Source organism: Gallus gallus, chromosome 6 (assembly GCF_016699485.2).
Source record: "Gallus gallus isolate bGalGal1 chromosome 6, bGalGal1.mat.broiler.GRCg7b, whole genome shotgun sequence".
Lineage (NCBI taxonomy): Eukaryota > Metazoa > Chordata > Aves > Galliformes > Phasianidae > Gallus > Gallus gallus.
The window spans coordinates 18,041,997-18,052,314 of NC_052537.1; the positions used below are offsets into that span (position 1 = coordinate 18,041,997).

Below are 10,318 nucleotides of genomic sequence, written 5' to 3' on the forward strand. Positions count from 1 at the left end.
GCGTTCCTATAGGCCTTCTGGTAATCTTGAAAACTCCACCTGTGACTCCCAACCCCGGCGGCTCAGTGGAGCCACTGCAGCCCACCCATATGGGTGTGGGAAGTCGTGGTAGTATGGAAGGAGGGGAGCTGAAGCTTGAACCCAGATCTAATCCAGTGTTTTGACTAACTCCTCATCACATTGACATGTCATCCTTTGAAAGATAGATGTATCTTTTACTAGGCAGAAATTTGGATGTCTTTGTTTGCCTCTATATTGTATATATCCGTGGGAATTTCTCCATGTACTCTGGACTGGGGCAATGACTTACACAACAATCCTTTCTTTGTGAAAGCTATTAGCAAATATAAATAGTGATATACTGAGCTCTTGTGGATGGGCAACAACCCCAGGAGCTGAAAAAGCAAGTTCAGCATGACTAAGGACCTTTAGCTTTTCATTCCATGACTCTGCTTTTACTTGTAAGTCTCAACAGTACAGTAAGGTATTTCCTTTGAGCTCTTTTCCTGGCTTGTCTTAGGGAAAAAGAGAAGATTAAGATATTTCTCATACATGCAAAGGAGTGTTAAAGTTGCCAGAAGGGCTCAGATCCAGGAGGCTGATAGACAAAACTTAACTGACAAAGTAGAAATCTGCCTTTGATAGTGAAGTCTGAACTCTTGAGAAAGCCCTCAGCAAACTCCCCTCAGAGAGTATAACTGAGCTCCTGGCCTCAGGACTTATGGAAAGAGTTACGCCAGTTGTTTTCCCCCCTGAAGTGAACTCCGAGGTGAAAGCACTTAAGAGGTGGAATGTGAGCAGAGACTGCCGATGTGATGTGTGGCACCGTACGAGGAACATAGGCAAGTGTGTGTGTCTTGGGCAATGTGCAAATGGCCATCCCTCTGAGTCTTTAGCCACATGTGCTTCTGCTACAGCAGTGAGGAGTCCATTTGTCACAGGCAACTAGTGTTGTCTTGGTCTAGCTCTTGACCAGAGTTCTTGATGCTGAAGTGACACCGGCTGCACGTTGCTCGCTTTGATTCTGCTGAGAGCACCATGGTTTCTTTCCATTTCTGTGCTACTATCCCCAGATATCTTTGGCAAAGTCCTCTGAGTTTGTAGCTCTGTTGCAAGCAAGTTATTTGGCGTGTGTTGTATGTTCCTGCCCTTTTGTGAGGTATGCAATGAGGCTTTTTTGCATTCAGGCACTCAGTGCTCAGTGAATGCTTAGGAAAACCCCGTGCCTTTTAAAAGGTAAAAATATTACTCTTACCTGTTTCTAGCAGCATTCATCGTAATTACTTCTGGTGGAATAAATAGGCATATTCAAAACCACTTACCCACAGACCTGTTTTGCAGCTTGTTGAAACTGCTGGGAGAATGCCCGTGGGCTTCCTGTGTTCCTGCAATGGGATCTTCCAAGCACACAGCTCTCCCTGGAGAGTTGTGATTGCAGATGAGTCTGAGGAGCACGCCACTTTCAAGGAAAGGATACTTGCAAATACTTCTGACAGTGCTGTCCAACCCCCTGACACTACTTACTGCTGACATTTTGGTACTGAAGGTGGCGTGGCTTCAGTGGCCAGACTCCTTTAATGGGGAATGGAGGTTTGTGGGAGTGAGCCCTTCTGGGTTATGGCTGGGAATCCTATGGCTTTGGGTGCAACTTGCACAACTGTCCATGAACACTGCTCTGCCTGGCATCCCCTGCCCTTCTCTAAGCTCCACTCATCCTCTGTACCCTGGGTTTAGGGTGTGCACTTGTTGTCTGTGAGCATTTCAACTCCTCTCTGTAAGATGGAAGAGAGCAAAATGACTTGAGCCAGGATGAGAGGAGATTTGGGGCTGATGGATTCTGTTCAAGTTGTACAGAGAGAGCATGTTCTTGCAGCAGGGGCTTGCCATGTCTTAGTTCTTCACCAGAGAGGACTGTTAGCTTTGAGCAGTCTGACACTGCTTGTGCAGTTCTCTCCTTTGCCCCAGGAACGGTGACAGCAGTGAGTGTGGGGGCCAAGTCATGTTATGTAGGAGCAGTAGGTGGAGGGAGGGCAGCAAGCAAGGTGCCTCTGTCCTGGTGTAAGGAGGACAGGGCTGTGCACATCAGCTCACTGCCTGCTGCAGGCCAGGCCAGCAGGTATGAGAGGGCTTCCCAGGCAGTGCAGCAAGCTCAGATTTGCTGCTGTCAGCACTGCCGCGAGCAGAGACTGGGAATGGGTGAATCCAAATATCCGTATCGCAGGGATGCTGGCTAGAAATGTTCCACCCTATCCAGGTGGCTGCCTTTGTGTGATATTCATGCTCATCAGGAAATTAATTACTCCTTCCAGCAGGCTGCCTGAGCCAGGAGGATTGCCTCTTGTACCTGGAGCTCCTCCTGGGGGTGGTGTGTGCATGAGCAAGTCTGTCTGCACGCCTCACCGAGATGTGCTGTGCACATAGGTGCGTGCAGGCAGCAGGAGATGTGTTTGACTGCAGGCACAGAGAGGGAGATACAGAGGTGATGCAGAAATTGGGAAGACTCCTTGCTCTGTGTGTGTGAGAGAGAGAGGGTGCCCTTGGTCATACTCAGTGGCTTTGTCTGCATGAGAGAGCTCCCAGATAAGGAGAGCTGTATGCAGGGAACAGAGGTTGCAGGGTAGGTGGCAATGCATTGCTTGTCTTTACCTTGGTGTGTGAAGAGCATACAGATGGCCCAGGCCATGCCCCCATGCTCTTTAGATCTGTCTTCAGAATGGTTGACATGTTTGATGATGCCAGTCTAAATTTACCCATTGTTCCCCTGTGTGTTTTCCACCAGGGAAGTGTTTGCATGTATACACCAAGTGTTAAAAGGTGGCTGCATGTGGTGGAGGATCTGGTGTCAGCTGGTGTCGCCGCCATTTTGACTCATCTCATTTTTGACTGTGGCCCACCTCAACACAGTTCTTACAGACTACAGCTGGCCAATCCCGTGTACATCAGTGTGTAACTCATACCAGCAAGTAAGCAGAGGTGCGTCCTGGGATGTTTAAAAATAAAACCTTTGCACCCCTGCCTGATAGCAGCAAGGACAGATCTCTCCTGGAAAGCAGAACTGCTTTGTGGTGGCTCAACTCTGAGAGCTGCCTGATTGGCTCTGCTAGACAGCACAGCGCTGAGTTTCAGGCTCAGGGTATTCTTGGCAATCTGTATCATTAATTGAAACCTTATTAATGGCAAACACGGGATGACATTTTACATGGTTTCGTTATGTTCTGTGAGTCATCGGTGCAATGCAGCCTCAGCCACAAGGCGGGGAAGCCCCTGCTGTAGCTGATAACAGAGAAGCAGTAACAGCTCAGTCCCCACTAACTGGTCATGAGGTGACAGGGACAGCCCTTGCCAACGCCTGATCATCTCCTCCCTGGCGGTCGCTCATCCTGGGCCCAAGGGGAGTCCCAGAGGAAAGCACTGCCTCGTCCAGCAGCAAAAATATTTCCACAAAGGCATTGCAGACACTGGGAGGAAATTATAGGCTGAGCACTTACAGTCTTCCACACTGGTTTAGCCAGAGCCCCACAGCTGTGATTTGTCTGATGCCAGCAACATAAACCAGATGGATGACATGGATGGAGATAGGCCAAGCTGGGATGGAAAGCACAGAGTGCCCTCCTGACTTGATGGGTTTCCATAAGATGAAGCAATGCAAGCTGAAGAGCCTTCAGTTGCAAAGCACCCCCCGTTGAGGTGGTAGGAAATGAGATCTACTGTGTTTTGCAGGGTTTCAGCTGTGCTTCTGGGATCTCTTTATTGCTGCAGGAAGAGAGGTGGTGCCCTGGGTACCTGGAGAGAAAAGTGGGATGTTTTCAGGCTCTATGGGAAAGAAGAGTCCAGAGCTGCAGCTGTAAAGAGCAGTGGGCTTGGGAAGAAAAATCCAGCCGGCAGGATGAGATGAATCGTAGACTGTACACATGCTAGAGAAATAACTGCAGTTGCCAGTTCTGGTTAGCAGGTTGCAGGGAGATGGAGCCCACCCAGTCTGCAAAGGACAGCAATGGGCAAGTGCTGCTGGGCAACATATGCTGCTTTTGCAAGAGGCCAAAGCCTGATTGTTCTTCTAGCACTTCATGGCCAATTTGTCACCTGGGGGATGACAATGCCTAAACTCACATCAGGGTCTCACCATGCTAGGTGCTGTATACACAAGCCTAATGAATTTCATGTCTTAAAAGAGCTTCCTCCCATGTTTAACAGCACACCTTGTGGATGAGTGGTCACAAAAGACTGTGAGAAAAACACAAATGCTTCAGTTCAGGGTCCCCAAAATCTTTCAAAGCCCGGGTAAGGCAACCAACCCTTGTCTGTGTGTCTCTTCACTTGCTGTTTATGGCGCCCAAGTCTGGTGCTCCCTAATAACAAGTAACCTAAATGTCTCATGGATCACTTGAGTTGGGAGGCTACAGCAGTTGCCCTAGGACTTTGTGTGGACAGAGGACTCACTGGCAAGGATACATGGAGTCCATATCGGTGCTGAGAACTGAGCTTGGCTCTGTCCTAGTCTTAGGCCTTAGCCCCATGACTGCCTTGTTTCCCAGCAGACTGTCTGGGATGTTTTGAGAGGTCCAGCAGTGAAATATGCTTACGGGATGCATTGGGGTATGTTGAGTTGGGGTACCTGAGCTTTATTGAGTCTTTCTACCATGGAACACGTGTTGCTGGAACTCATCTCAAGATAAATGCTTGAATGTCAGCTCAGTGCCTCTTCAAGCCAGGCCAAGCTGCTTGCAAGTCTGTTTTGGAAGGGTTTACTGGACACTTCCCTCAGTGTGCTGGAAAATCACCCCTGCCCGTAACAGGTACTGCCCAGACTGATTACATTGTGTTTATGGGGTTCAGCGTGGAGGGGTGGATCTAGGATGTGCTTGCCAGGCTGTTTATGGCTGTGGAGGAGCGTGCCTTACCTAGGTGTGATCCCCACCTCTGCCATTTGTCGTTTTCTCTCTATCCTTCCATCCCTGAAGCAGCCTGGATTGGTTATAGCCCACACGTTTCAGTGGCCAACCTGGAAAAAGAGAGCCAGAAAAAGTTAATGTGGAGTTCTGGTCTACTCCCAGGATGCATTTGGGCTGCAGCCCATAATGATATGTATAATTGCGAAGGCCTGCCAAAAAAAGCAGGCTGGATTTAATTGAGTCAACACACTGCTATTAATAATAAAATGGCAGAGACTTTGCTATTAATCACTTGTGCTGGCTTTATCACAGGCAGTCTCGGATATCTGGCTACCAAACAAGACCTTTAAAAAAAATGGTGCAGAGGAAAACTTACTAGTGGGAATACACCTGCTAACAAAATAAACCCTGTAAACAAAATGTTCCTTGCAGAAGGAGATACTTTCTGAAGGAAGACAAATGGGGAGTATGTCAAGTGCCCACATCTTGCAGAAAAGCCTCCTGTTATAGAGGAGCAGATCGGATGGAGGATGCACTTGGCAAGTGGTGCATCTTTGGAAAAGGTTCTTGGTAAAGGACTTTGTCTGGGGTGGGAACTCAGGGAGAAATGAAACCTCCATAGAGGGAAGGGTAATTGCTGCCAGAATATAACACAGGCCAGAGAGGAATGCATCTGTTCCTAGGAAATGGCAAACGCTGTATCCACTAAGGTACCCAACAGGAAGGGAAATGCAAAATAAATAACATGCCTGATGCTTAAATGGCTGCCCTGCTTGTGGAGGGCTGGACAAGCTGTATTGTGGTGGCTGACTGGCTGGCTGTGCAGCCCTGCACCCCAAAGTGCCTGCTGCCAACACTGCAGTGCCCTGCTGCAGGAGGAGGCTCCGGGCTGCCACCGAGGCCCAGAGTGCCCTCCTTCTGTGTCTTGACTCGGTCGTGCAATGGGGTGGAGCAAGGACCGGAATGGGGCTCCAGCCCTTTCCACGCACTCGTCAGCTGCTCAGCATTCTCTGCGCCCCTCCTGATGGGCAGCACCCCAGTGCCTGGGAGCCAGCCGCACACTGGCACCATTTCTTCACGGCTGTGCAATAAGGGCATGCTGCAGTTTTAAAGCCCTCCTACAGCTGAGGGTTTTATTGCAGCAGGCATGGCAATGGCATTCCTTGCTTTTGCCTCTGAGTAGAGCTGCTTGCCATGCTTGTGTCTGGGAAGGGATCATGTAGCAAAATGGTTTGAAAGCCAGGAAGAAGGGAGTAGGCTTGAAAAGGTGTGTCTGAGCAGGGGATGTGATGTGTGTGTAGGCAGAGCAGAAGGGCATAGAGCAGGTAGAAAACCAAACAGAGCAGGTGCATTGTTTTGCTTCGAGCCTAAGAGACTGTGGGGTTAATAAAAAAGAAGGCTCTTCTGGCAGTCACTTGGAAGGGGGAGAACCCCTGCGTTCCACACCTGAGAATGACAAGGGAATGGTATTTTTTGCTTCTCCTGCAAGTTTTCTGGCACAAAGGGATGTGCACCAAAACAAAAATTCTGCATTCATCTTGCACCAAATAGTCAAACAAAATAAATCTTTTAACAGGCTTAAAGGCCTCTTTCTCTCTGCTGTGAATTAAATAAGGTTTGTAAATGTTATCCATCAGGAAGAAGGAGAAAAAAAGAAAAGAGAGAAAGAACAAAATCCCAGGAAAAAAAAATGATCCACTTCCTGCTGTTTTCCTTCCTTCCCCATAAAGTGAGTGTCTTATCCTCAGAGAAATTCACTTCATTGTTAGAAATAGCCGAAATTGGCTTGCAACTAGTAAAGATGCCAAGAATTTGCACCTTGCTCTGTGACCTAAAGCAAAAATGACATGAACATTGACAAATTTGACAAGGAAATTTGTGCAAAAAACAACTTCTATTTGGCTAGCCAAGCAGCAAATATGTCGGATGATATGCTTTATTAAGCAATCCATTTTTCAGCAATAGCTGCACCATCTGCAAAGGTTAGTGTGCATCAGGCTTTCCACAGAATTTCATCTGCGTCTGCAGCTAGGTGCAACACACGACCACATTTTTCATGTACATACAATTTTGGATGCAAATAGAATACTTGATGAAAGAGGTGACCTTCCGGACTGACTTCCCCCATGCAGTAAAGTCACAGGCACAGAAGCAGCTGAGAGAAACATATCTCTGCCTGAAGGGAGGGGGGGAGGAACTGGAGGGAGGAAGGAGGAGGAGAGGGGGGAATAAAAAGAGGAGAAAACTTCAAGAAGTGTTTCCCAAAGAGGTGCTTTGGTACATCCCACAGCTGACGCTTTGTGTTTGCTCTAGTCAAGGGGGTACTGGAACTGTTCTGTTGGGTAGCTGCAGTTCCCTTCTGGATGGTACCTATCTCTGTCTTCCAGTGTTTCTCTTGCTATTCTGACTAGTTCCTGCTGCTACAAAATCTAAGCATCTTTGGCTCTTCTCCCTTGTCTTTCATTGGTTCCTCCATTGCATTCTGCATTCCAGACTTGTCATCTCGTTTCCCCTCTTGCCGCTATGGTCCCTGCCTAGGGCTGCTGGATCTCCTTCCAAACATCCTTGGCTCTACAGGCAAGGAGAGGAAGTGTCGCTTTCAAATACTCGTTGGATGTATCCATGTTCTGCCTTTTTTTCTTTTAAGATATGGTGGTCTTGCCTTTGTATTGCTTTCTACCGGATGGATACAGCCTTTTTGTGTCCTGCCTGCCCTACATTAGGTGCAATCAGCTCTGCTCTAGTCCCCAGTCTCCTTCCCCAAGTGCATGCTGTGCACATGGCTCCCTACGCCTCATTGATGGCTGCTGGTTATAAATTCATGTTCTCGGTCCCTACTCCACTTAGCTGAAGTTGGATGCCATCCCAGTGCCTTGCAACTGTCCCTGGTCCAGTGGAAAGTTTAATCTGCCAGTTCATGGCGCGTCGTCCTATGGGGAGAGTTCAGTTCAGCGCGGCTCCGCGCTGCACAGAGAGAAGCTCATTAGCGGGACGTGGTAGTGTCTGATGACACTGTGGTCCAAGAAGGCCTCATTAGGCACAGAATGTTTTCTGTGGCTCTCTGAGGTTTCCTAGTAACTTAAGGAATTCAGACAGAGTTACCACCGGGGTGCAGATGAAATGGGGGGCAAAGATGCGCTCTCCAAGGGCCATCCCCCATCTGTGCCTTTTGGAGGAGCAGATTCTGAATGGAGATTTGCCTCCACTTCAGCAGCGTTGGATCCTCACTGCAGGGATGCAGATGGGGGTGGTTGGCCTGGCAGGCACACTGTCCCCTGGTTGGCTGCTAAGTGGTGTTAAGTGATGAATGTTAAACTTAACAAGGGGACTTACAGATTTACGTAAGGGTTTTACTGCCTGCCAGGTATAAATGATGGAACAGCTTTGATCTTTAGGGGGATCAGCACTGGAAGTGATTTAAAATAAAGTTAATAAAACTGCTTAAAACTGTACTCTGCAGTCCCACAGGCTGGAGCAGCCCTAGTGGTCATTTGACTGCTTTAAGTAAAAATTGTTCTCATTTATGAGGAAGACCAAGTCCCACTGGCATTAACCGTGTTTCCAGTTGAATGATAAATGGCATCTTTCAGGAGTTCTGCAAGTCCTTCCCTTTGCCCACTGCAAATCCCATAGCCTGCTGGAGCCACCAAGCTTTTATCCACCGATACAAAAGATGGCAGACTTGGTGTTTCCACAGGGCTTTCTCATTCACTGTCCACTTCATCGTCTGTAAACCAGGTCTGTTCCCTTGGGTGTTTCGTAGCTTGTCACAAGCTAATGCTGGTGACATAACGCTTTTATATTGGGATTCTTGTTGTGTTTTATCTTTGGAATTTGCCGGCCAGCAGTGACAAGTAAACGTCATGAACGTTAAAATTTCATTGGCTTCATGGTGAGGAAAGAGGATATCACTAAAGCACGTTTGCAGTTTTTACGGATGGTCCTGTAGTATCTTTTCCCAACCCCGTACATGCTAAGGAAGTTCCCCACAGAGGTGGAAATTCTCATTTGCAATGCAGAGTCTATCTCCCAGGAACCTTAGCTGTCCTCTACAATATAACCATGGTTATTTCCACTGGGCATTTCTGTAACATCCTAAGATGAAATAGTGTGAGCTGTTGGGTAGGGTTCTTGGGTGCCAATGTAAGCGGCAGTTGTGTCACCTGCACTGGCTCAGGTGCAGAAGTGGCTTGTTGCTGGACTTTGCTGACATCCCTGTATCAGTCCAGCTCATTAGATTTGAAAGCAAATTCCATTGCTTAATGTGTTCATAGCCATGAAACAAACAGCATCGTCCAGAGTTCCGTGAGCTCTCCTGCGTGCTGTCAGCCTGAGTCATCAGGCACAAGAAAACAGAAGATAACTGGCTCTTGCCGTAGGGTTTCTAACTCTGCTGCCATTTCCTAGAAGCCCTTGACCCACTACCAGAATGCCTTCTGTCTGCTCAGTATCAAAACAAGTGGCTTTTTGTGGGCCTCTCTAGAAAACAGTGATTGGCAGCCACTGAAATTGAGTTAGCAACAACTCACCACTGGTAGAATAACCACTTTTTTTTGTTATTTTATTTCAGCCCAGTGCGCTGTTAGCCACGAAAGTCCTCAGCACAATGATTTGGTGAGGCCGTGATCTCGGAGAGACAGAAAATGAGATGGGTGCTTCGGATGGATCAGGAGGAAATGCTGAATCGTAAAGGTATGGTCGAGTCTGGGATGGGGCTTTGCTCTGTGGAGGAGCCAGCTGAAGGCTACCACTGACCGAGAGGAAACGGCATGAAAATCTTGTTACTCGTACCTTGTTAGATAATTACCTCTTGCAGAGTTGTTTTTTTTCCCCCTGAATTACAGTCACTGTTGGAGGCAGGCTATGGGCTCAGACAGAGCCCTGGCTGGACAGCCTGGTATTTCCTGCGCTCTTATTTCCATGGATCCTCTCCCACCCCTGCCTTTGTCCTGCTATTGTGCGACACTACAAGGATGCAATATGTCTGAGGTTGTCGCGGCGTTTCTGCAGACAGCTCCGAGTGGTGTTTGCAGAGCCCCCCGATATGCTCCTCACTCTCCCGCAGCATTTCTAACCCCCAGGGGCTGGGGGTCACCTCTCACTTTGGATGGTGTAAATTGGTAATGACACAATGAAATCAGTCATGATGAAATGGCTCCATTCTGATTACAATGAGAGGGGATTTGGGATCTGTGTTTCTGTTGTGGTGTCTCATGAGCTGTACGTAAACCACAGTGGTGGTTTAAATCTTTTGGTGAAGATTACCAACGGTATTTTGAACTCTCATATCCCATCCCATATGATTGTAGCAAGGCTGAACAAACTCTGCTTTCAGAGGTTTTCTCTGTTTCCAGAGAGGTTCTTTGTGCTGCATCCTGTAGATGCCTGTCTGTTGATAGCACAAGGGGGAGAGGGGGAATTGCTTT

General features: G+C 48.0%; 1 long non-coding RNA gene across 7 annotated transcripts in view; it reads left to right on the top strand.

Annotated features, from left to right (window-relative positions):
• Nucleotides 1-10,318, top strand: part of LOC101749795 — a 326,633-nt gene that overhangs the window by 283,530 nt on the left and 32,785 nt on the right. For all 7 annotated transcript variants that reach the window (XR_005861100.2, XR_005861105.2, XR_005861103.2 and 4 more), the window contains one exon: nt 9,463-9,584. This is a non-coding gene — a long non-coding RNA (uncharacterized LOC101749795). The remainder of the gene's footprint in view (nt 1-9,462; nt 9,585-10,318) is intronic.